Source organism: Pelodiscus sinensis, chromosome 13 (genome assembly GCF_049634645.1).
Source record: "Pelodiscus sinensis isolate JC-2024 chromosome 13, ASM4963464v1, whole genome shotgun sequence".
Classification (NCBI taxonomy): Eukaryota; Metazoa; Chordata; order Testudines; family Trionychidae; genus Pelodiscus; species Pelodiscus sinensis.
In genome coordinates, this window is record NC_134723.1 from 42,748,572 (window position 1) to 42,758,028 (window position 9,457).

Sequence of the window (9,457 nt, forward strand, 5' to 3'; positions counted from 1 at the left end):
CAGGGCTAAACATTTGCATAAAAATGAGCTCAGAATCAGCCTCTTTGTCAAAATCCCACCTACAGCCAAATACCTTGTCTTTGATTTCTTTTTGAGCCCTGTACTATCGAGGTGCTACTTGGTGCTGTTTTACTTGCTATTGCATGACTTGACTTATCCCTTATTATGAAATCCAATTTTCAGAGACCAGCATCCACTGTAACCTACTCCCTACAGAGGGGAACTTCAGAGATGCCTGTGTAGATGAGTTAGTCTTATTAAATGGTAACATGGTAACTCCCCTTTAAAAGCATATCTACCTCACCTAGGGAAGATGGCCTTTTTATGCAAAAAAACCCCAACCCTCTATGTTGTTTCTTATGAGATAGAATTGAGTAAGCATGAAACTCGATCTTTTTTATGCTGTGAAAGCCAGTAATAACCCTTCTTTATTGCAGACTCATGCTTGACTAGAGCTGTACTACCTCCAGCCTGCTCCCACCGTCTGCTCTTTTAGCCGTGTCCTCTTGAGCGGCAATCTAATCATATTTCCTAATACTAAGCAGGATCAGGCTTGAAGAAGCGACATTAGAGGAGCAAACCCAAGGTGCTGCAAACAGCGATGTTTCCTTTGATTTCAATGGCGAACCCCCCCATGCAGTTTAAAGAGCGCAGTGCTATCTTTTGGGTGAGACCTGGTGCCACGTTGTTCACCATTTGTGATTGTGAACTATCTCATGGTTGACATCCCCAGAGTTGGGGTTTGCATCCCAATGTCCTGGTCACACATTCTGCCTAGCTTCAATTCCCAAAGCAGCTTCTATTGTATATGATGCATTGCACTCCCCTAACCATTGTGCATTGTTGCTCTTGTGTGGTATTGTGAGGTGCTCTGTTTTATCCCAGAGGTGGGTGCAATTTAGTGATTGTTGTGGTGCTTCCTATATGCAACTGGGTGTTACTCTTAGGTTGTATGGGTTGCAGTTAGAAGGAGGCAGCAAGCACATCCTGTGTGTTCTTTGGTCCTTTAAAACAGCGCTTGATTCTTCAGAAACCTTTATCCACTTGAAAACTTTGGTGACAATGTCTTGCAGAGGAAATCTACCTCTAACGAACTCTGCGTTCAATGCAGCAATGAACTTTGGCTGCCCACTGCTGAGAAGCACACTGTATTACAGCGATGAAACAAGCCATTGGCTTGAGGTGAGTGCAATTACAAGACAGGCAATAGAGTTATTCCGTGACACGACTGAGTTTTGTAGCACGATGCTCTCGAAACGTTTGTGCGTCACTCAGGAAATAGCACATTGCAGCAGAACAAGCAGCTCAGCTCTTCCAACGGGACGCCATGAAGGCCAGAAGGCAAGGAGAAGCGTGGAAAGGATTGCCAGTCTGTCCATCAGCTGAGCTTTTCTCTGGCACTAGGACCAAGGGTTTTAAATGTTCTCTGATAATCTTTAAACTAATTTGTTGCCACTTTCATGGCCCAGGGGCTTTCTATTATATCCCCAGATTCCCACTTCAGATATGTTGTTAATATATGAGAGTCTGACCTAAAGCCCATCAAGTCACTGGAAATACGCCTGAGCTACGTCTACACTGGCATGATTTTCCGGAAATGCTTTTAACGGAAAAGTTTTCCGTTAAAAACATTTTCAGAAAAATCGCGTCTAGATTGGCAGGATGCTTTTCCGCAAAAGCACTTTTTGCGGAAAAGCGTCCGGGGCCAATCTAGACGCAGTTTTCTGCAAAAAAGCCCCAATCGCCATTTTCGCCATCAGGGCTTTTTTTGCGGAAAACAGTACTATGCTGTCTACACCGGCCCTTTTGCGCAAAAGTCTTTCGGAAAAAGATTTTTGCCCGAACGGGAGCAGCATAGTATTTCTGGAAGAGCACTGCTGATTTTACATGAGATTGTCAGTGCTTTTCCGGAAATTCAAGCGGCCAGTGTAGACAGCTGGCAAGTTTTTCCGCAAAATCATCTGATTTTGCGGAAAAACTTGCCAGTCTAGACACAGCCCTGCTGTCTCCACTGGCATTTGGATCAGGTGTTTAGTAAAATTCTGCTTACAGAAGGTGCCAGCTACAGTTTTAACAACACAAAAGAGAGGACACAGGAAGCTGCGCCATGCCAAAGGTTCTAGATTCCCAAGGGGAAGTAACCCTGCGAGTGCTACAATTACTGTACCAACCTGTTGATCTCCACCTCATTCGAAATGGGCTATGCTCTGTGGGTGTCGTGGGATAGGAATGGTTAATGGATACGCATCATACTTCAGTCTGTCTAGTGGGAATGCGGAGAAGGAAATAGCCGTTTTTTGTTTTTTTTCAATTTGGGAAAGTGTCTAATTGAAAGTTGACACTGCTCTAGGGGAATAGCACATGTTATGATTGTCTCCTTTGGCTCCATGGAGACGTGGTCTATGGAGACAAGACATTTTCCAATAAGGAGAAAGTCACCGGCTAAGCTAGTGGCTTCAGTATGGTGTTTGGTGATTGGCTAGTGTGTAGATTTCTCCAGTACACGTATACAGGTTGAACCTCCCTTCCCTTGTCCGGCAACATCTGTGGTCTGGCAAAGTTGAAGCACTCACGGGGAAAAACCAGGGACCCCACACAGGGCCGGCCCACAACATTTTGGCACTTGAGGCGGGGAGCTCAAATGACACCCCCATGCCCCCCTTGCTTGAGCCAAAATTTTGAAAGGTCTCTTGTGCACTCCTTCCTCCAGCACAGCACTCCACCATCTCTGTGCATCTGGAGCAGAGAGAATACATAGGCACCAACAGCAGACACAATTTTCTACACTCTGGGGCCTAGTGGTACCCCCCCCCCCCACACACACACAGTCTGGCACCTGAGGCGGCCACTCCAGGTCATCTCATGGTAAGGCCAGCCCTGACCCCACACATAGCAACTTCAGTTCCAGAGTCCCATAAAGAGAGGTATGTCTACGCTACAGCACTAATTTGAACTAACTTAATTCGAATTAGTTAATTCAAACTAAACTAATTCGAACTAGTGCATCTAGACCTAAAAACTAATTCGAGTTAGCGTTTTGCTAATTTGAACTAGCATGTCCACATTGAGTGGACCCTGAACCGAAGTTAAGGCTGGCCGGAAGCAGTGCCGGCAGGGCATCAGGTTAGGACTTAGAGCGTGGAGCTGCTGCCTCAGGCTAGCCGAGGGCTGTGCTTAAAGGGACCCGACCCCCACCCCGGACAGACAGTTCTCAAGGTTCCCCGCTTGCTTGTCTAACTCGATGAGGGACAGCAAAACAGTCCTGTCTTGGAGTGCCCGGAGTGCCCACACTCGGCACATCACAGCACTCGGCCATCAGCCCGGCTGCACTTGCCGCAGGCTGCCATCCGGGGAGGGGGGGATGTGTCAAGATCCAGGAGGCCCTGCAGGAGAGCTTCCACTCCGAGGAGCCCACAGAGCCACCCCAGTCCTCCCCATTGGGGGCTCGTGCCCCATTCCTCCGTCACATCCTTTTACTTACCCCTTCCTAGCCCCCCTTCCTGATGTAAAAAAATCAAGGACACATGTGTTCAAAAATAGAAACTCTCTTTATTTAACAAAACTGGGTGAGGGAATAACCTCTGGGGAGACTGGGAAAAGGAGGTGGGGGAGGGGAAGACAGAGGGTGGGAGAGGGGAGGAGGAAACCTGGGAGGAGGGAGCTGGAAGGGGGAAGCCAGGGGAAGAAGGAGGAGGAGAAGTATCAAACTATGGTACGCCATATCTTCAGTACTGTGTACAGATGTGGTCTCCTCACCTCAGAAAAGATATTTTGGCCTTGGAAAGGGTTCAGAAAAGGGCAACTAAAATGATTAGGAGTTTGGAACTGGTCCCATATGAAGAGAGGCTAAAGAGACGGGGACTTTTCAGTTTAGAAAAGAGAAGACTGAGGGGGGATATGATACAGGTCTATAAAATCATGAGTGGTGTGGAGAGGATGAATAAAAAAAAGTTCTTCATTAGTTCCCATAATAGAAGGACTAGAGGACACCAAATGAAATTAATGGGCAGCAGGTTTAAAACTAGTAAGCAAAAGATCTTCTTCACACAGCACGTAGTCAACCTGTGGAACTCCTTGCCACAGGAGGCTGTGAAGGCTAGAACTATAACAGAGTTTAAAGAGAAGTTAGATAAATTCATGGAGGTTGGGTCCATGGAGTGCTATTAGCCAGGGGGTAGGACCGGTGTCCCTGGCCTCTGTTTGTGGAAGGCTAGAGATGGATGGGATGAAACAAATTGCTCGGTCCATCCCCTCCAGGGCATCTGGTGCTGGCCGCTGTCGGCAGACAGGCTACTGGGCTAGATGGACCTTTGGTCTGACCCAGTACGGCCGTTCTTATGTTCTAAGCTCAGGGCTCAGGGTTGGGGGTCTCACTGGACCAACTTGATTTTCATGCAAACCTGCTCCTGGGTCCGCATGTGGCCTCTGGTGACCAGGCTGGAAGCCATGCGGCTGTAGACAGCCACATTCCTGTGCCTACTGCAGAGATCATGGACGTTGGAGGCCTCCTCCCAAACCTTGATGAGCTCCACTATCTCTGCACTAGACCAGGCGGGTGCCTGCCTTTTGCAGTCCTGGGCAGGCTCCTGGGAGCTGCCAGCCTGGTCCTGGGAAGAGGCGGAGGGCTGGGTGGCAGCTGGTGGCTGGCTGGCTCATCCCGTGCCAGGTGCAGAGTCTGCTGGCTGGGTGCTGGCAGGCTTGGAACTGACACAAGCACTGTAGCCAGACCATGCCCCTTTAAAGGCTCCAGGGCCGGGAGGGGGGCAGACGAGTTTCCCTGGTTTGGCCCAGAGTGGCCACCAGGGCAAGCTGGGAAGGGCTAGCCTCCCACTAGTTCGAATTAAGTGTCTACACAGCCCTTAATTCGAACTAGGCGTTACTCCTCGTAGAATGAGGTTTACCTAGTTCAAATTAAGCGCTCCACTAGTTCGATTTAAATTCAAACTAGCGGTTTGTATGTGTAGCCCCTATTAAATTAACTTTGTAGTGTAGACATACCTGAGCTGATCTGCAGTGTTCAAGCTACAGAGGCAGGGCAGGGGTGGGGGCTGCTTGAGGGAAGAGGCGGGCTGACTCTGCAGCTGCCCTGCTTCTCCTCCCAAACACCCCTCCATCCCTCCTCCGTCAATGCTGGCCCCTCTGCTGCCACTGGAGCATAGCCCCACAGCCGGTGGCAGCAGCGGGGCTGGCATTGCTCTCCCCGGTCCACCACATTGCCGTAGTTCAGGGCCAGTCAGGTCCCAACAGTGTCAGATCCAACCTGTACTAATCTGCCAGTACAGGCAGTCCCCGGGTTACGTACAAGATAGGGACTGTAGGTTTGTTCTTAAGTTGAATCTGTATGTAAGTCGGAACTAGCGTCAGCCGCTGCTGAAACTGATCAGTTTCAACAGCGGCTGAATCTGGACGCCAGTTCTGACTTACATACACATTCAACTTAAGAACCCCAGGCATCCCCAAGTCAGCTGCTGACCCCCACCCAAGTAGCCTTTTTTCGAAAAAACTTCATCTGCGTCTAGACTACAGCTGCGTTCTTTCAAAATTAAATCGAAAGAACGCGGCTTTTCTTTCGACGGCGGTAAACCTCATTTCACGAGGAAGAACGCCTTTTTTCAAAAGTGCTCTTTTGAAAAAAGGCGTTCTTGAATGCAAACTGTGCTTTTTCGAAAGAGAGCATCCAGACTGCCTGGGTGCTTTCTTTCGAAAAAGCGGCTTGCTTTTTCAAAAGTTCCGCTTGCAGTCTAGACGCTCTTTTTCGAAAGAGGCTTTTTTGAAAGTATCTTTCGAAAAAGCCTCTTTCGAAAGATGCTTGCAGTCTAGACGTAGCCGAAGAAGCAGAGGTAGAAAAGGATCCATCTGGGATATGAAAGGAAAAACCAACTCCCTTTGTTGCCAGCTCAAGAGTGCTTGCATAGATTGATCCCAGTGATGATAAATGATCTGGCAGACGCTCCTGGCTATATGACAGATGCATAGCAAATAAGAATTTTAATTCAATTTCCTGTAAAAGGGGAAGGAGGAGAAAAAACAGATGGGCAAAGCACTAACTGATGGGCAACTAAACTGGATTACAATTCTTATTTGCTTTGGATAGGGACATCAGTGAGGTCTCTTCTGCCACATCCCTTGTTGTTACAGAGCTAAAAATGGAAGAACCTAGTGGGCAAATCAGAAGACACAAGAGTCTCCCCAGATCTTTCTTAGAACTATGCACGGCTAGTGCGAAGGAAGAACTCCTTTTTTGCCACTTCCACCGTGACATCAGACCTGATTATCATCTAGGACAGAGTATTTTGGACAGCTGTATATTTGTGAAGTCAAAGTTCCTTTTGGCTCTGGCAACATATATGTTCTAGAACATTGAATGTTTTTATTTTATTCCCCCTGTGGGTCTATTAGCAGAACATGTATTAGTGTGTTACATGGACTGTTTATCTGTGCATCACATCCTTTTTGCATTTTGATTAGCTCCGTCTTAAGGAGAAACTTACATCTTACTCACCAGCCTTTCACAAACAGCAAGTTTCACTTCAGCTGAGTGAATAATTGGTTTTTCAGTTTGCTAGCACTGCAAAATCATTTTGGGGGAAACAAATTGTTTTGTTTCCACTTTGATCATTTTTAATTTTATGAATAAAATAAAAGGCAAGCCAAAAACAAAGGCTACTCAAACTGAAATATTAGTTGAGATTTTTCCAGATCGTTTTAAAACTATTTTCCCCTAAAACAATTTGGCACAATCAACATGCATTCAGGACACATTTCAGTGTTTACTGAATCTGTTTTTCTGTAGGAAAGATGTTTTGGTCAAAAATTAGCACAGCTACACACTGAAGTCCAAAAATGTAAGCAATCCGATTGACTTCAGTGGGAGGAAGCACAAGAATGTGTCTTGCTCGGGGGTTCTCCAATTTCATTGCACTGCCAATCCTTCTGAAACAAAAATTGCCACATGACTCCAGAAAGGAGCAGGGGGATTAATGTCTGAGCCCACCAGAGCCCCAATGCCTGGGGCTGGTAGGAATTGGTACAGCCAAAGCTCATACGCCACCAACCTCTGGCTTTGGCCCTGGGCTATGGGGCTCAGGTGTAAGCATCCGTTTCTGGCATCTGGTCTAAACCAGCTCCGATGACCCCATTAAAAAAGGATTGTGATCCACTTAGGGATCGATACCCACAATTTGAGACCCACTGATTTTATCCCACTGAAGTCGATGGGGGGGGCTGCTTACATGTTTAAGTCACATGCATGTTTAAATACCTTGCTGCATCAGGGCTATACTCACCTTCTCTAGAAGAAAAGTTAATCTCCTTCAAAAATCTGTGTTCTGCACATTGGTTTTGTTTATTGTTTGTGCAGGCTTCCATAGAGACATAGACGGGTGTTTTTTTAAAAACCAAATCTGTTAGAACCAAGGAGGAAAATGTTCCGTGCATCCTTTTGTGAGACTCGGCACTTTGCAGTGACAATTCCTAGCTGCTTTACAAACTCCAAACTTCTTGACTGTGTAAACCACAAATAGCTGCAGCATTTCTACCCAAAAAAGCATCCAATCTGAAACGTCCAAATCGGCTTGTTCTCTAGGCTGGGCGACTCTATGGTCCTTTTGGTGAGTCTCTTAATGTCCTCCCTCCAAGAATGTGGAATGTTGTTTCCTTTTTACGCAATTGAATAATTTGAAGAGATCTAGCAGGAAATCTAGAAAAGTGCTAAGGGTGAAGTCACAGGCTGTGAACACCCACTCTCTAGCTGTTGGGATTGCCAGCTGTCTAATTGCACAAACCCAAACACCCTTGCTTTGCCCTTTTGCCTCATCCCTTCCCTAAGGCCCCACCTCACCCTGCCTCTTCTCCATGGCTTCATCCCCCCTTCCTCTGTCATTTGCTTCCGCCTCCTCTCCCGCCGCACTCACTTTCACTGGGATGGGCAGAGGGTCGGGATGTGGTAGAGGGTGTAGGCTCTGAGCTGGGGTCGAGGGGTTTGGAATGTGGACAGGGGCTTTGGATTGAGGCAGGGAGTTAGGGTGCAGGAGGGGGTACGGGCTCTGGGAAGGAGTTTGGTTGCAACAGGAGGTTCAGGGCAGGGGCAGGGGGTTGGGATCCAGGCTGTGGATGTGGGAAGGGGCTCTGGCCTGGGGCAGCAGTTTGGGGGGGAAGGAGGGATTTGGATTGCAGGAGAATGGAAGGCTGCAGGTTCTGACTGAGTGGCACTTAAGTTGGGCAGCTCCCGGTCAGTGGCGCAGCGGGGCTAAGACAGGCTCCCTGCCTGCCCTGCTCTCAGAAATGGCCAGCACATCTCCGTGGCTTCCTAGGAATGGGGGGCTAAGTGGCTCTGCGCACTGCTGTTGCCTGCAAGCACTGCCCCTGCAGCTCTGATTGGATGCGGTTCCCAGCCAATGGGAGCTGTGGAGCTGTCGCTCAGGGTGTGGGCAGTGCACACGGGCTTCCTGCTCCACCTCAGAGCAGGCCGCTTCTGGGATTGGTGTGGGGCCAGAAAGCCCTGCTGGCCAACAGGTCTTTTAGTGACCGATCTCCCAGTTTGGCTTCAGGAGCTTCTGGGAAATCGAGCTCGGTTCTGGGAGACTCTCAGGGAAACGGGGAGGGTTGGCAACCCTACTAGCTGCCTACACCCTTGTTGGGGCTTACAACTCAGTACAAGTCCCTAGATGAGGGCTGCATGCCGACTGTCCAGCAAACTCCTTGTATGGGAACCGCCCACGGTTGTTTGAGCAGGGAGAAGATTTTGAACCTTGTGTCATAAGCAGGCATTTTCCAGAGCACAGTTCCCTCACACGGATAACAATCAACCTTATTCACAATCTAGTTTAAGAAAACCCACTGCTCGGAGGGGAAGAGCCTCAAATATATGACTAGCACTAGGAGAGTCAGCGATGAAAACATGCTGGGGACCAGACTGTCTTCATGCTGCCCACTCTCACATCTTCCCCGGAAACAAAGGCTGTGTCTACACTGGCAAGTTATTCCGGAAAATCAGCCGCTTTTCCGGAAAAACTTGCCAGCTGTCTACACTGGCCACTTGAATTTCAGGAAAAGCACTGACGATCTAATGTAAAATCATCAGTGCTTTTCCGGAAAAACTATGCTGCTCCCGTTCAGGCAAGTCTTTTTCCGGAAAACTGTTCCAGAAAAGGACCAGTGTAGACAGCACAGTAGTGTCTTCTGCAAAAAAGCCCCCATTGCGAAAATGACGATTGGGGCTTTTTTGCGGAAAAGCGCGTCTAGATTGGCCACGGACGCTTTTCCGGAAAAAGTGCTTTTCCGGAAAAGCATCCTGCTAATCTAGACGTGCTTATCCGGAAATACTTTTAACGGAAAACCTTTTCCGTTAAAAGCATTTCCGGGAAATCATGCCAGTGTAGATGTAGCCAAAGAGTTTAAATGTCTTCAGTGACACACGGTCCCAATTCCCTCTCTCTTTACGTTAGTGCAGCCTGAA